The sequence below is a fragment of the Cydia splendana genome, chromosome 12, assembly GCF_910591565.1.
Source record: "Cydia splendana chromosome 12, ilCydSple1.2, whole genome shotgun sequence".
NCBI lineage: Eukaryota > Metazoa > Arthropoda > Insecta > Lepidoptera > Tortricidae > Cydia > Cydia splendana.
Window position 1 is genome coordinate 11,292,683 of NC_085971.1, and position 17,318 is coordinate 11,310,000.

A 17,318-nucleotide genomic window follows, 5' to 3' on the forward strand; every position below is an offset into this window, starting at 1 on the left:
TTTACGTGCAAAAAAAATATATTAGCCGTACTCATTGACTAATTAGGCTACGGTGACCGCTTACCATCAGGTGGGCTGTATGTTTGTTTGCCACCGACGTAGTATATAAAAAAATTAATAAAGAAATAAATTTTGATCAATCCGCAAACCGTTTTGTTGTAAACAACCTGAACAAACTGACCTTTTGGCCGGTGTTTTTGTGTAAGTAGAAGTTGAATTTTACCCACATGTGAGGCAAAGTAATCAGATGCAAATTTTTCAGCCTTGTATTTGTAAAGTTAGTTTCTATTATTTTTTTTAGTTGGAAAATAAAACTGCTAAGTTATTATTTGCATTTCATAGCAAATAGGTACTTCTCAACTCCTAATTAGTGCATTTTTGTTTTGTTTAATGCTTTGTGAGTTAGCCATTAGAAAGACAGTAGCTGGTGCCAGGTACAGTGAAAGGAGCAACGGGCGAACTGCACCGCAGGGCGAGACAGGAGGTGAGGACGGGCGGCGGGCAGCGAGGGAGGGGGAGCGTCTAGACAGGCCGCAGACGCGGGAGGCTGCGCCGCCGGACCAATACGCACGCACACAACCAAACAGTGCAACGCACACCAATGAACGATGCACTTCATCTGACCCTACCTACGGAGCAATTATTTAATCTATATTTAAAAAAAAGGCCATACGCGTTGTCGACGTTAAACTTTAAGTGATAAAGCGTCTATTTATGGACTTAAGTGTTAAGGGTTCGATGCAGGGGCCCGCAGACACTCATGTGTGGACGTTTTTTAATTGGATTCTTTGTTCTTACACATGCGTTGATCTCTGATAAAGATATAGTAATTCAAATGATTAATATTCATCCACAATACGACCACAACAATTTTATACCTAAGTATTCCAGAGTCAGGTTGACTACCTGTCTTGTTGACTCGAATAACCTCCAGACAAGGTGCATTCGCAGTGGTAGGTACCTAAATATCGCCTGCTATACTCGTGTTTGTTTATTTCGACGATATTTTCAGAATATTTATACAGATTTAATTCTAAGACGATGACCCCTGAACGAAGCCAAGCAAACAATAAAAATGCAAGTACCTACTTTTACGAAACTTAAACATCAACAATTTGATTATACATACTAGCTGTTACCCGCGACTTCGTTCGCGAGGATTTTTAAGGTGGTTGTTGTAATTCTACATAAACATTGTGCTTGCTGCACAGCTCCAAAATAGCAGTTGGATTAATAATTTGCCAACAACCGAAATTTATCATTTATGACAAGTTTGTAGTCCCTCGCTCAAATATGGTGCCCGATAATAGTTATTTGTTTTACAAGGGGGCAAAGTTGTTGTTTAACCGCTCGTGCTAATATTGATACCCGAGCAAGCAAAAGATTCCAAAATTGAACCACGAGCGTAGCGAGTGGTTCGAAAAATAGAATCTTGAGCGTTGCGAGGGTTTCAAAGCACGATGGTTAAACAAAATTTGCCCCCGAGTCAAAATACAAAATTTTTCACCACACCAACCCGAAGCAAATAATAAATGTAAAATATCAAACAAAATCAAACTTAGTCAAATTCAAATTAATGTTATTAAATATTTATTATCCAAAATCATAATTTAAAAGTCAATTCTACCAGCAAACATAAGAAAACAACTCAAAATTTGCATTTGATTACTTTGCCTCACATGTGAATTAGGGGTCATCCATTAATTACATCACACGTTTAGGGGGAGGGAGGGGGTCAAGAAAATGTGACATGTTGTGACAAGGGGGAGGGGGGAGTCACAAACTTGTGACGTCACTTTAACTTCATCAGTAACAAGAAATATTTGAACTATTTTATTCGCTGTACGGTTAAAAAACAAGTTATAGGAACGACGTTTTTATTCGTTTAATTTTCTGTCCCAATCAGTTTTGGTTTATAAAATTACTATAGGTATTTCTTTTGTCAAAAATATTTGGTAAAATATTAAATCAATATTTGCCGATATCGTTGAAAAAATGTGACGTCACACCAGGGGGGAGGGGGTCTGCCAAATGTGACCAAGTGTGACAAGGAGGGGGGAGGGGTCAAAAAACCTAGAAATTCGTGTGATGTAATTAATGGATGACCCCTTACTGATAGCAAAGTGCAACTTTGCTATCCGTTTTTGTAGTGCAAAGTAAGTCTTTCCGAGCTGGTGTGGGGAAAAAACTTTTAACCCACTTTTAACCCCCTTTAATCAACGTCCCTTTTCAAAAACGCTGAAATCACGTTTCTTTTTTTTCTAATATTATGTCTTTCTACTAGGGATGTACCGACTAGTCGCCGACTAGTCGGGAAAGCCGACTATCCGGCCACATTTGTAGTCGGCGATTAGTCGGCACTTTATTAGTGAAAGAAAAACAGAAACAAAACTGTCAATATTTACCATATGTTTTATGTTTATTTTACTAAAATACCTATTCAGGGTGCATACGAAAACTTTTGTTCATATAATTGACCGTTTGATCGTTATCGTATGTTGGTGGGCTGGTGTTTTCCTCTACAGGTCAATTTCAACTGATTCTCGTGTAATTTCATGTGCAAGTTCGATAGTATTTTTTTATTATTATTCTTTTTTTGTTTTTCTTTTTTTTAATGGTGGAGTCATGAGGAACTATTAATGTTATTGCAAAATTTAGAGACTTAGTCAGGGCACGTAAAGACGCTGACCACAGGAGATAGGTTCTTAACTGGCGACTACGTACGGGAAATAGAGCCTTGGGAATACCTCCTACAAGCTGTACTGACGGTCTGCTCAGGATCGCAAAGTAAAAGAACTAAAGACAGAAATTGAACGAGGATTCTTGTGATAGGTATTTGAACCTGTAGAGAACACCTTTTAGCTAAGCTAAATTATGATGAATAGCGCAACCAAAGGAGCAAAACTATTGTTTTCCACCTGAACTCATACGAAACTAATGATCTGGCCGACTAGCCGACTAGTCGGCCGACTAATCGGCCATTCGAGCGCCGATTAGTCGGCTAGTCGGCCAAATCAATAGTCGGTACATCACTACTTTCTACGAAGTTTCAAGTTCAAGTCTCTTACTGAAACCATTATCTCACAAACTTTCAAACCCTTTTTTATTCCCTTAAGTAAGGGAAATTTTTTCAATAACTATGAAAATACTTTACTTGTTTTCTATACATGTCTTTCCTCGAATTTTCAAACCGCTGACTCAAAAAAAATCTTACCCGATCCAAACTTTCAACCCGTTATTCACTAACTTAGAGAAGGTGTCTTTTCAAATAGGTACTCTGAAATGATTTTACTTAATATATCAGCTCTGCGCTGATGAATCAGTCAGGACATACGCATTTCGTCACCAACTACCTAAAAAAAAACTCGTATCTTGTTCTATCAGTCAAAAGAAAAATGTGGTAAATATGTAGGTATGTGAGATGAGATTTCTTCAAAGTATACACACTAGACGTGTGCGCCGCGCCGGCACGCCGCCGCCGCCGGGCTTTTTTGCCACGCCGCCGCCGCCGATAAATGATCGGCGTGAAATCGGCGTGACCTTGAGTGTTGTTAATCAGCTATCTTCACTTGATATTTGGATTACAATAGGATTTTTGCATTATTTATGTTACAGTTGTCAAATATATGTTACTGTAAAAGCCCGAAGTACGGCAAAACCTAGGTTTTACCGGTAAATCCTAGTTTTTACCGATGCCGATCGGTAAAAGCCCGAAATGTTAAATCTTACTAGTTTACTTCGGACTTTTACCAACTCCGATATGGTAAATCCTAGGTCTTACCACGGCGACCGGTAAAGTTTGAATCATGTACTGATTCCTGAGATTATTAGATGATAATTTTTAAGAAAAAAAAACCGACTTCTATGGGGCCCGATGAAAGATTATGGTAGATGGTGCACTATGTAGAAAAGGAGGTAAAACCACCCAAATTTCTAGTAGCATTTCGTTTCTGTAAGGCTCGCAGTTCTAACCTAACCTAACCCACTTTTGTTCGGTTCTGTGAGGATCGCAGTTCAAACCTAACCTAACCCACTTAACGGCGCATGCGGTGCGGTGTACGGGGGTTTGAGCGGGAGGGGTTGAGAATCAGTGCATGATTCAAACTTTACCGGTCGCCGTGGTAAGACCTAGGATTTACCATATCGGTGTTGGTAAAAGCCCGAAGTAAACTAGTAAGATTTAACATTTCGGGCTTTTACCGATCGGCATCGGTAAAACCTAGGTTTTACCGGTAAATCCTAGGTTTTGCCGTACTTCGGGCTTTTAAAGTAACATATATATCAATTATTTATTAAATGAAACAGAATAGCCAGTTGCACAAACTATTTGACACACCAATTTAAGTAATATATATGTATATATGAAGTAGGATTTTTTCCTGTAAATTTTGTATTCACATTCAACTATTAAATAATTATAATTTTTACGCCTTCACCTCACATACCAAGTGAGAATGCTATTACATGAAAATACTTACATTGCAATTAACTAGGCATAGAAAACACAGGCCTCATGTACCATGGAACCTCAATGAGCAACAGAAAAGGAAAACTAACTAGCTAATGTTGCGTTGCGATCATCAATATCATCATCCTTGCTTGTACTATTGTCGACTAGCTTACGGAAATAACAACAAGAAATGCATTGAAATGGCGGCTCTTCTGAAGAAAATTGAATTTGAAAGTTCTAGAGTGGTCTTAAGATCAACCATTCCAAGACCAAAGTAATGGTTGTAGAAAGTTTGTATATCTTGGTGGTACGAGTTCTCGTCTTTCCTATATTCCATTATGGTGCCGAGACGCTGAGCCTCAAAAAGGGTGACGTGCAAAGGTTGGCGCTTTAGAGATGTAGTGTTGGCGAAGACTGCTGCTGTGCTGCTTAGGGGTCATCCATTAATTACGTCACACGAATTTCTAGGTTTTTTGACCCCTCCCCCCCCCTTGTCACATTTGGTCACATTTGGCAAACCCCTCCCCCCTAGTGTGACGTCACATTTTTCTACGAAATCGCCAAATCGAATTAAGTAAGTACCTAAGTATTATTAATATTTTATCAAAATATTTTTGACGATATAAATATTAGTAATTTTATAACCCAAAACTGCTTAGGAAAGAAAATTAAAAGAATAAAAACGATTATCGTTTTAAAAACTTGTTATTTAAATGTACAGCGAATAAAATAATTTAAAAAAAAAATCGGGTACTGATGAAGTAAAAGTGACGTCACAAAGTTTGTGTCTCCCCCCTCCCCCATGTCACAATATGTCACATTTTCTTGACCCCCTCCCTCCCCCTAAACGTGTGACGTAATTAATGGATGATCCCTTATACCTAGGACAGCTAGAAGAACAAACCCCTTAACTGGGGTTTCCACAACATCTTTCTTCGGAAATAAGTATTATGCGGTTTCCAACGCATGATGTGGCGAAACATAATATGAATTTAGACCCAATGAATGGCAAACGTGCTCAGAGTGGAACATGTGTGAGATGGTCGATGGCTGGCGGCAGTGCAACGGTTTCTGACAGCACGAAATTGAGACAAATTACATGTCGTCGTAATCGTCAGCAATAAGAAAACGAGAAAGAAGATACTTCTCACTGAGCCTGGTGCTTGTACGACAAGAAAACCATAACCATTTCAAGGATATTTGAAGATAAGCCATGTACAGCATGACAAAACGGAGTTACACAGAGATACTGATCTGATCGACAGTCATTGGGACCAGGTAACCCCTTAATACAAGCCAGTTACTAGGAAAATCAAGTTATTATACCTATCCTATTTATATTCATTTACAAACCCTATTTTACTCAAAACCTATTCAAAAATATACGTAGATTACGTAGTTCACTTACTAGAAACCTGGATTAATCAAAATTTTCAAGATAAACGACAGATTAATGATTTTTCTTAAAAAACCTGAAAGTCAAGGTCACGCCGATTTCACGCCGAAAACACGCCGCCGCCGCCGATTTTTCGGCAAACGCCGCCGCCGATCGCTTTTTAATCGGCGCACACGTCTAGTACATACTGACTATATATAGATTTAAATTAAAAATAAACTCGAGCTTTGAGTAGAATAATAAACCTTTTACAGAAACTGTGGACAAAAGTGAATATTGTGACATAATTTATTATTCATATAAATTATATATGGGTACTTTGGTAAGTACTGTGTAGGCACTTACTAAGTATTCACTCGTCGTAATTCTTGATGGTATCACATGTTTCACTTGAATATTAATTGCTTGGTTTTTATGCGATATTACGTTACCGAATAATCGGATATCTCTTAATCTCATATCTTATCTTAAATTACTGTTACACGGAAATGTTCCTTTGGTTTTTTGTCGAGGTAGGGTTGGTCGTGGTCGATTGAACCAGTGGGCAATTAAACCATCGGTCGTATTTTACAAATCCCCCGAAGTACCCCTAGTTATGATGGGGTCGATTGGTTTTTCATCATAATTCATTTTATAAAACACAAAATGATGAATAAATTTGCCAAAAAATAAAAATTAAAGCTATAGAGCATGACCCTTAAAATGTGTTAGTCTGAATAGGTTATAGTTTCTATCTAATTTTGAATAATGAATCGTTATTTCCAAACTGATATACATATTGACCCCGGTCTACCCTGCAGCCAAACCGCATCACGACGATGCATCACGTCGCGGCTCGAGTTACTTAAGTAGGATTTTTGTGCGGTTTTGGCGTAGTCTTGTATTACATGGTCCATACGCCTGACCGTGTAATTTGAACTCGACCAGTGATATAGATACATTTTATAAATAGAAATGAAATGAAATGAAATGAAAAATGAAATGAAATGAAAACATTTATTTTCAGGCAACTATATTGGCCCATAGATAAATACCTTAAAACTAGCATACATATTATTACAAAATATATCTTAAAACTAAAAACACAATTATGGCTGCGATGCAGTTCGCAACCCCGCAGTGTCAGGGAGCCGGCCGCGGAAGCGCCGGAACTTGACACCCTCCGGCCAAAACTCCTCCTTTTTTCTCTTTAAATAGAAAACAATTTACTGACCCAAAAAAAACAACATCATAATAACAACATAGCTAGGTACCTTCAGATCCACAGCGCAGGCTTCGTCATCATACAGATAGCTCATCCACCTCACGTTTCGTCAAAATAAATTATAATATATTGTATTGACTCATTAATAATAATATATTTTATAATATATTATATTGTCCCGAAGATCGAAATATGTGTTTGAAACATTTAAGTCACAATTTCGTTATTTGCGGTAGCGTAATAGGTATTAGGTATCTTTTAGAATAAGTTTACCAGTACCTAGGATACCAACAATGGAGACAAAATAAGTGAATAAATACGAGTAGGTATTAGGTAAACAGTAGTTTAACAAGATAGTGATCAAACTTATCAACATCGATCTATATCTTATCTCGCTGGGCCACACTTATGTAGAGATACATCTGTGTGACTTTAAATTTGAAAGATTAATATTTTAGTGCCGATATACAAGGTGCAATTTACCGTAAGGCTTTCACCATGTTCTTACAAGCCTAATACTTATTAGGTACAGTCAGCCAAGAAAGTGGTCTACCATTTTCTTGGCTGACCGTACATAAAGATAGAAACCTAGGTAAGTAGTAAGTATTTATATTTTACTATGTACGGTAACAAGTTAATTAATTATAAAAACAAAAAACCCGACTGCTACATATACAGGGTGTCCCTAGCCATTGGACAAAGCCGAAATGTACATATGCATTAGGGTATTTAGAACCAGTATACAAAGTATCATAACAATCGGTGTAGCGGTTACGAAGAAATTAACAAATTACGATTTTTTTACTTTGGAGCAACCTGTATGTGTAAGTAGCTCCTGAGGGAATAAATAGTATGAAACCTTCTTCGACCGTTTTGATCAACTTTTTTTATTTATGACATTAATAAGATTCTGACTTTTGACAAATGTCATCACTGCCGCACATTTTCAAACAAATTGTCAAAAGCACTGCCAATGATTAATACAGTTACAGTATGTTTCTTTTTGTTGTCGATTATTGGAAATAACTTTTGTTTGAAAATTTATTTTTTTATCTTTTGTTCTAATTAATAAAATATTACCGTTAGAGTATTTCTGAGAAGTAACCCTTTGTGGGATTTCAGGGTTTGGGACCTTAGGTCACCCTGTATTTATGAATTAGTATTTTCACTAGCTTTCATTTTATACCTATATTGCTAGATATATTTATTGAAATGGTATTTTCACTAGCTTTCATTTGATACCTATATTGCTATGGTAATAAATAAATATACCCCCCTCCCCCTTTTTCATATGCAAGCACCAATTTTCAAATTTTTATGGTCTATGTCACTACCACAATTCTGACAAATTCAACGACACCTCATATGTCAAAAACCGTCCAGCCGTTTGGGCTGTAGGGCGTGCCAAAGAAATGGACATAAATACATAGGTACTATATCTACCATACCCTCCTTCTGACGCAGTCGGGTAAAAACGGGACTCCTAGAATCCCGCACATGTCAATTAATTAACGATCGTACACACGAACGTACTTGTATGTGGTAGTATTCTGTAAACAGCGATAGTGCGAGAACAAAGCGGAATACCGGGTGCACTGCAGGCGATAGCGGCGGCTGCGACGCGCGCAGCGTATATAAGTACAACGATAATAACAACGGTAACATATCTCAACTTCTAAAATTAAATATGTTTTTAGAGGCTCTGTGAGCTATAGACCTAGCGAGTGTCTTTGCACATGTAAAAATTAAATAAATGTGTGATCCGCCATTTTGTTTTTCTAGAAACTGAATTGACACAAAAATACATAATTATAGTGCTTGGGTTGGTGAAGTAAAAAACCGGACAAGTGCGAGTCGGACTCGCCCACCGAGGGTTCCGTACTTTTTAGTATTTGTTGTTATAGCGGCAACAGAAATACATCATCTGTGAAAATTTCAACTGTTATCTATATATATCTATAAATCTCATGAACCGTGATAGCTAGTATCACGGTTCATGAGATACAGCCTGGTGACAGACGGACGGCCAGCGGAGTCTTAGTAATAGGGTCCCGTTTTTACCCTTTGGGTACGGAACCCTAAAAAGTTTACTTGATTTGAGCTTAACTATAAGTACTTCTGTATACTTCGATGTGTATGTACCTACTGTAAGGGCTGTAGCAGGGGTATAGAGCCGTAAAATATAGACATCCACTTAAAGAATACAAATATTTAATAGGTATAATAACTGAAGACTGAAGGGCCCTGAGGTCGAAGTCTCGATACTAGAGAGTAATAAGTTTGTTATATGTAAGTACTTAAATATTTTTTTTTCACGTTCTGTAGTTTTAATGGTCTGCCGCGTTTAACACTTTACGCGCAAGCTTAGACTTTCATATTAGGTACCTACCTAAGTCGTAGCGCGTAGGATGTACTCGTAAATCTCTAAATAAATTGTCCTAAGTATTCGCACGGCGGCACTTTGTAATTTCAGAAATTTAATTCATATGAATTCATAATTCATAATATTTTATTTTCAGAAAAAGGAGTTACAAAAGTTGGTACATTATATTTATAAGAAAGTCCGTCCTTTTAGCCGTACATGCACAGCATGCAAATCTTACAAACTAGCCTATATCTATATTGTTTTATTAAATAACAATTTTATTTACAAATTATAGCTAAAACAACAACATAAATAATTAATTAATAATTTACAATACCTTCCGACCAGAACTAAAAAGTAAAATAAAATAAAGAATAAAATCGAAATATAATGTCAAAATATAAATAATAATTAATTAATGACCAGAAACAATAACTTGATGTAAATTTTTTATTAGATTTACTTCAGTTTATGTTGTCTAAAAGAAACGTCCCTACATTATAATACTGTTTTTTCCGCAACAAGTCAGTTACACTTTTTCGAAAGCTGTTAAAAAGTAGTCGTTGAATTTCCGGCGGCAACTTGTTAAACAATTTTATACACATTATATGGCACTGCTTTGAGAAAAATGCAGTCCTTGGAATGTAATTATGTGCCAGCCTTTCAGGGTTTCTAGTGTTTCGAGGGTATACTTCTTTAGCCGTTTTAAAGATCCATATATTTTTTAACAAAGACGCAAACCTCTAATATATATAGACAAGGCAGGGGCAATATATTTAGTTTTACAAAAATGGGTTTACAAGATTCATCTGGGGCCACACCACATATTGCCCTTATACATTTCTTTTGGGCTATGAACGCCCTTTCAAAGTTTGTACAGCTACCACACAGAATTAGTCCGTATCTTAGTTGAGAGCTAACATAACCATGGTAAGCAGCCAAGGTCGCTTCCAGGGTAGCAGTGCGTCTTAACCTACTTAGCACATACATAGATCTATTGACTTTGCTACAAACACTTTCAATTTGAGAATCCCAATTTAAGGAAGCATCAAGTCTTTTTTGCCTCTATTATATAAATAGGTATGCAATTAACCCATGCTTATTATATTAGTATCCACATGGAATCAACTGGTGAAACCATGCTGTTATTGATTTAGTAGTTGTTACTACACTAGATAATCTAGAGATCAATTTAATGAGTAGTGGATTTATACATATATAGTGTAGTTTGCTCTAGGAAGGCCTATCTAATATGGCCAGGGTGCCTATTAGCCAAAAGGCCAATAGTTCGCTCCGCGAGCTCCGAAGCGAACGATACGCTAATGTTCTCTCTGTCGCACGGTGACAGAGAGAGATAACCGTTTCCTTCCCTATGGCGCAAACGATTGGCATCTTGGGTAGGCCCTCTGATCCTATCGATGAACGAATACAAAGTTGTAACATATTGTTTTCTTTTTTAATTTTTTACTTTGTGGTTTTGTTTCTATACATATAATAAATAAATAAATATTTGGGGACAATCTTAAACAGATCAACCTAGCCCCAAACCAGGCCTATGGAACTCTCCGCGCGAGCTCGGATTTATACCTACGAAACTCTTCCCGTTCACGGTAGAAAAGCAAGCCAGTTGGTTGCCACACGCGCTCACGCACGCACGTCGCGTCGCTGCCCGCTCGAATATATCAAAATGTATGCGAAAGAAATGTCTTCGTCACGAACAAAATAACACAGCTTGTAGTGTGAATAGATGCAAAAACAACAAAACTAATAAAAAAAACCGTTTTTGCTCTTCCGATAGCTAGGAAAAGTAAGTAGACATTCTCAATAGGTATAAATATCATTTTTACGATAGTTGCAAGCTACGTAGGTGGTATTGATTCATTGCGCGGTTTATAAAACGACGTAAACACTGCGGTTACTACAGGGAGATATGACCTTTTAAAATGTTTCGCAGTCACTCGTCGGAATGAAATTATGCGTTTCATAATTTTACGCGCGGAATACCTATTTTAATTATTAATTACTTATTGCAACTTATCTTCATATCTTGCTCCGAGTTATTTTGGGGAGCTAAAGTACCCCGACCTTACGAAATATATAGTTTAGGTAAGTAGGTAGGTACTTATTTGTAAAATCATTTCTAAACGTCGCATCGGTAACCCTACCCAAGTAACAATTTGTGGTACTATAGTGGTCAATAGAACGTTTCCTAAATACCACCTAAGGTCCTATAAAAGACCTAAGAAGGTTGTATAAAGCCGAAATGGCGCATCTTTAGTGCCATTCAGTGATATAGTAGACCTGTAGCAGTGTCAGCCGTGACGTTTTAGGTCTATAAAAGTGATGTAATGCATGACTCTTGTGCTAATTTGTTGTCAGAAACGCCATTATAGTGTTAATTTATACTATAGTAGCATTTGAGATTCCATTATAGTGCTTGTTTTATACCATAGTAGTATTTGAAATTCTATTATAGTGCTTTTTTATACTATTGTAGAATTCATAGTTCCTTTACTACTTGTTGTGTGTTTACTTCACAAAAACGGTACTAAGTAAAATGGTGATAAATAAAGACGTTATATTAATATGCGCCATTTAGATGTCGAATAATTCGGTCTTTAGTGCAAAAAGTATATGGGACGGAAGTTTTACCGTTAGAATAGTATTAGGTTAATGAGGAATTTTAAATGCCCCCTCGATTTATTTATGTTTTTAATAAAATAATTTAATAAAATATTATGATATTCACCATAGTTACTACTATACAGCCAAGAAGTAAATCCGACGCTTTTATAGGCTAACTATAGAACTTAGGACGAAATATTCACCGCCATCATGATTAAAATTAGGGTTCCAAAAGAATTTTGCTGTGACCCAGTTGCACCTACAAACTCTTTAGAAAGATATAGGATTTTTTTTTAATTTAGATGTAGTCATTACTGTTGTTTCCTTTTTCAATGAGATTGGTAAAAAAAATGTGCTAATAATGGATGTCGATAAATATCTAAACCGTCACGATTTTATGCTTGTATTAAATCATTGATGATAAATCTCACCTACAATCACTAATATCACTGGGGTCTTTTTTATCAATTCATTAAAATATAAAAATATTTTGTACGGAACCACATTATGTGGCTTAGGCCTGAACTTATATAAGCAAGATATAAGTAGCCATTACAGATCAAATTGATCATTTACAAGTAGTCGTTTTCTACCTTTATGTATCTAACTCGGCTTATAAAAGACATAAAAACTCAGCTATAACGCTGTTGTCTTTTAAAAGAAAAAACAAAACCACTATACAACAGTTTTGTGATATAAAAGAGTCATTGTGACGTTTACAGCGATGAGATATAATAGGGATTTAAAAACTACTAAAGCGCTTTTTAACGCTATAAATATGTCCCAAAAACGCTACTATAGAGCAAAACAGTTCTATAATAGTGTTCATATGACTACTAAAGTATTATGTACTATAGCAGTGATCTCTAAAGCCACTATATCCTATAATCGTTGTATAGTTGGGTTTTTGTCACTGTTTAAACACAAAACTATAGCGGCTTGCAGGGAACCTTAATAGCGCAAACTACTAAAGTATTATGTACTATAGCAGTGATCTCTAAAGCCACTATATCCTAAAATCGTTGTATAGTTGGGTTTTTCTCACTGTTAAAACACAAAACTATAGCGGCTTGCAGGGAACCTTAATAGCGCAAACTACTAAAGTATTATGTACTATAGCAGTCATCTCTAAAGCCACTATATCCTAAAATCGTTGTATAGTTGGGTTTTTGTCACTATTAAAACACAAAACTATAGCGGCTTGGCAGGGAACCTTAATAGCGCAAATTAGTTGCATAAAAGTGATTCCAAATACTATTATACAGTAATATTGCTGTATAGTGATTATATTTGAACCTGTTATAGTACACGCCTGTAACGGCTCTATAAAATGATGATGTAAACCTTTACATCAATTGCTTATAGAATATATTAGGTGTATAAGCCTATAGAGCAAAAAGGTGTTGCCAAGCGCTTTTATACGACAGGTGGTCATCTCTGAAACCTTAATACGACGTCTATACAAGCTTTTAGCGATAAAAACTAAAATTATAGGACTAAAATGTTACTTGGGTAGCTTTGTGCCGGTGCGCGCGGTGCGGGGAACGGCGCGTTGAAGGTCATTCCATTGTATTTTTGTGTAGGTATCAAAACGGTAGGTATTTGCGTTTCCTTCGAGAGATAAGTATCTGTTCGTAAGAACTATTATATAATCGGTGCCCAAACTAAGCAAAGCTTGTACTATGAGTACGAGGTACGAGGCATGCGTATATAGATAAATACATATTTATTTATACATATACATTATACATACTTAGAAAACACCCATGACTCAGGAACAAATATCTGTGTTCATCACGCAAATATATTCCCTTACCGGGATTCAAACCCCCGACCATCGGCTTCATAGGCAGAGTCACTACCCGCTAGGCCAGACCGGTCGTCATAGGTATAACTATTATAATAAGCTCACATCTAATTAGACCCATGGTATAATAATATACTCCGCCTGGTACTCCATTCCCGTCTTTTCTAGGTCACCTAACTGACACGGGCCTACGTCATCATGCGACAGCGCTATATGATAATATGCGATAGCGCTATATATAGCGGCCATGTTGTTGTGACGTAGGCCCGTGTCACTCTGGAAATGGAAGACCATGTTTTATTAGACTATGATTAGACCATTGGTGCAGGAAATATTATATAGGTGACTAAAATTGTATCATAAAAATGTATAATAATACAGTCTTAAAACTCATAAAAATCGGATAATTACTTTACATACTTGATATTGTAGTAAGTAACAATTAAAATAAAAACCTAACTAGTACGTCTATCACCAGTTTTGACATTGACATAACGCTCGCGTCTACGTAATTTACTTTCTGTACATCTCGCTTGCACTAATATGCGAGTACGAGCGAGATGCATAGAAAGTAAGTTACGTAGAGGTGAGCGTATATGTCAATGTCAAAACTGATGGTAGACGTATAACTAGGTTGCCACCGAATAAAGGTTCGTTGCACACAAAAGTCCAAGTTCTATTAATGTTGGCAGCATTATGAGCTGTGGCAAATAACAAAACACTTTACGCACCGCTTTCGCGGGGTATAATTGTATTGTGAGATGTAAACTTAAGGACCATTTAAAAATGCATATCCAAGTGATATCGCTATAGACAATTTCAATCGATACATAAATACTTACTAAAAATCTGCCAAGAGGATGTCGGGCCATGCTCAGTGTAGGGTTTCGTAGTTACTATTCTGTGAAAATAGGCCAAACGGGAGCTATTAGTAAGAATCATGTACAGCAGCATAAAGGGAGTACCTTTGCAGCGCTTTGGTACGTCTTTTACTAAGAAAAGAAGATTTATTGCAATAACTCAAAAACTACTGGACCGATCATCTTCGCTATAGTTTTAATTGAAAGTATTTACTAAGCTTTTGTTTTACGATGTTTTACTATATCAAAAAATAGTTTTTGAAGACCCTTATTCGGTTTGAAAGACCTATCCAACGATACCCCACACTATTGGGACAAAGCAAAATAAATAAAAAAAACATTTTATATGGGAGGTACCCTAAAAAACATTTCATTGTAGTTTTTATTTGACCATTCCGTCGCAATGCATGATTTATGTATCCATGCCAAATTGCAGCTTTCTAGCATTAACGCGAAACTATAAGGGTTTCTAGGTGACTACGAAACCCTAAAAATTATCACTATTCGCATCTGGCATCCCGATACATACATATTTTACTCCTCGATTGGCATTTGTAAACGATTGTCACTTGTATGCAGTAAGCTCGCTGCGCTCCGTTCGCTGTGGCGAGCTGTCGAGGCGAGGCGAGGTCGACGCTCGGCGCGTAAACAGATAAGTCCGATTGATTACGCCGCTGCCCACTCTTACCACGGCACCGCGCCGCAAACAAAGCAAACAAATTCCTTTCAATTTCGGTCAAAGCACTCCAACTCGTCCGTCAAATTTTTATGGACGGCGCGCGGCCTTTCAAAACTTACGATATGTGCGAAATTGAGATATGGAAGACAATTGCCATAACGGACGTATTATAAACAAATAATTCCTGCTCGATCAAAATGTCCCAATACCGAAAACTTGCTGAAAATTGCGTAACATGCCAAATACTGTCTGCGTTCGAGCAGGCGTGTCTCACTCCGCGATTTCGTCGCTTTGCTACAGGTAGCTAAAAGTACATCCGTTCGGCCCCAATTTTGGGGTTTGCCATAAGCCGCGCGACCGCGCGTGGCGCTGTCGCCACCTAGCGGCCATATCTGTGCTGATCGTAACAGACGCGTTTTGTTAGAGAGTGAGTCTTCTGTACTTAGTACTATTATTTATTCTGTGGTTCGAGCGCGAATTTATCACTTGCCATCCCTCCTCACAAATCTCGATGATACAACAAGTCCTTCGCAGTGCGTCCAGTGAAGCTGTGGAATGAGCTGCCTGTTTCGCTCAGGCAGGCACAATCGGTTGCGTCGTTCAAAGAGAAGTTAAAGAAGCTATGGTTATCTGATTTGACTGATTAATTTGTCTGTATTTCTATTGTATAGTTGCTTTATATCGTTCTAATTCTTTCCAATTTTTAGTGTATTTTCCCCATTTCTTTTTGTGTAATATATGTATGTTTGACAACCATATGTCAGACAAGGTAGTATGCAAGTGTCCATTATTATCTTTTTTAACTTTGGATGGTAGTCGCCTTTAAGTACTTCTTTTTGTGACCAGTATTTTCTCCATGTGTTGTTTATTCTTCTGTCGACTTCTTCTTCATTTTGTTTTTTATTGAAGGACACTTGTTTGCCTAGATAAATATAGTCATTTACGTACTCCACTTCGCTTCCATTCACTTTTATTATCCGAGTTTTAGAGTTGGTCATTACTTTAGTCTTTTCTATGTTCATGTACAGTCCGACGCGCATGCTCTCATTTGCCAGAGATTGCATCATTTCTTCTAGTTTCTTTGATGACTCGGCAAAGATGACAATGTCGTCTGCAAATCTGAGATGACTGAGATATTTGCCCCGTATCCACAGTCCTTGGTTACTCCAGTTGATTTTTTTGAAGACTTCTTCCAGTACTGCTATGAAAAGTTTGGGTGATAAGGGGTCTCCTTGTCTTACTCCCTTTCTTATTGGTAATGGACATACACAAATACAATAAAAAATAAAATTTCCACATGTCAACATGCCATGGAAAGGAGTATGTTGAAGTTAAGACGAATACATAAAGTCAGAAATGAAGAGATCAGGAAAAGAACTAAACTTGTGGATGCCCTAAAACAAACACTGCGTCTAAAATGGCAATGGGCTGGTCATGTGTCAAGATATACAGACAAAAGATGGACTAAGACTGTGACTGAATGGACAGGACCACCTGGAAAAAGACATCAAGGAAGGCCACAGAAGCGCTGGTCAGACGACATAGTTCAAATAGTTGGAAAAACAGGAATAAATTGGATGAAATTAGCTACAGATAGAGAACAATGGAAGGGACTCGAGGAGGCTTTTACCCAATAGGGATCAGAGAAAAGAATTAACAAATAATACAACAACATATAAACAAACATTATATTCGCTGAAATAAATAAAGCTGTAATAATAATAATAATAATAATATGTATGTTTATCCTATAAATTTTGTATGTATTTATATCCTTTATCTTTCTGGTACCTTGTTGTACATTTTGCTGCATTTGTCACCCTCTTTTCACTTTCTCCTCTCATCTACTCAAAGGTTAACTGGAAGAGATCCCTCAAAGGGATAAGTTCGCCTTTGTACTTCTTACTAATTGTATGTTATTTTTAATATGTC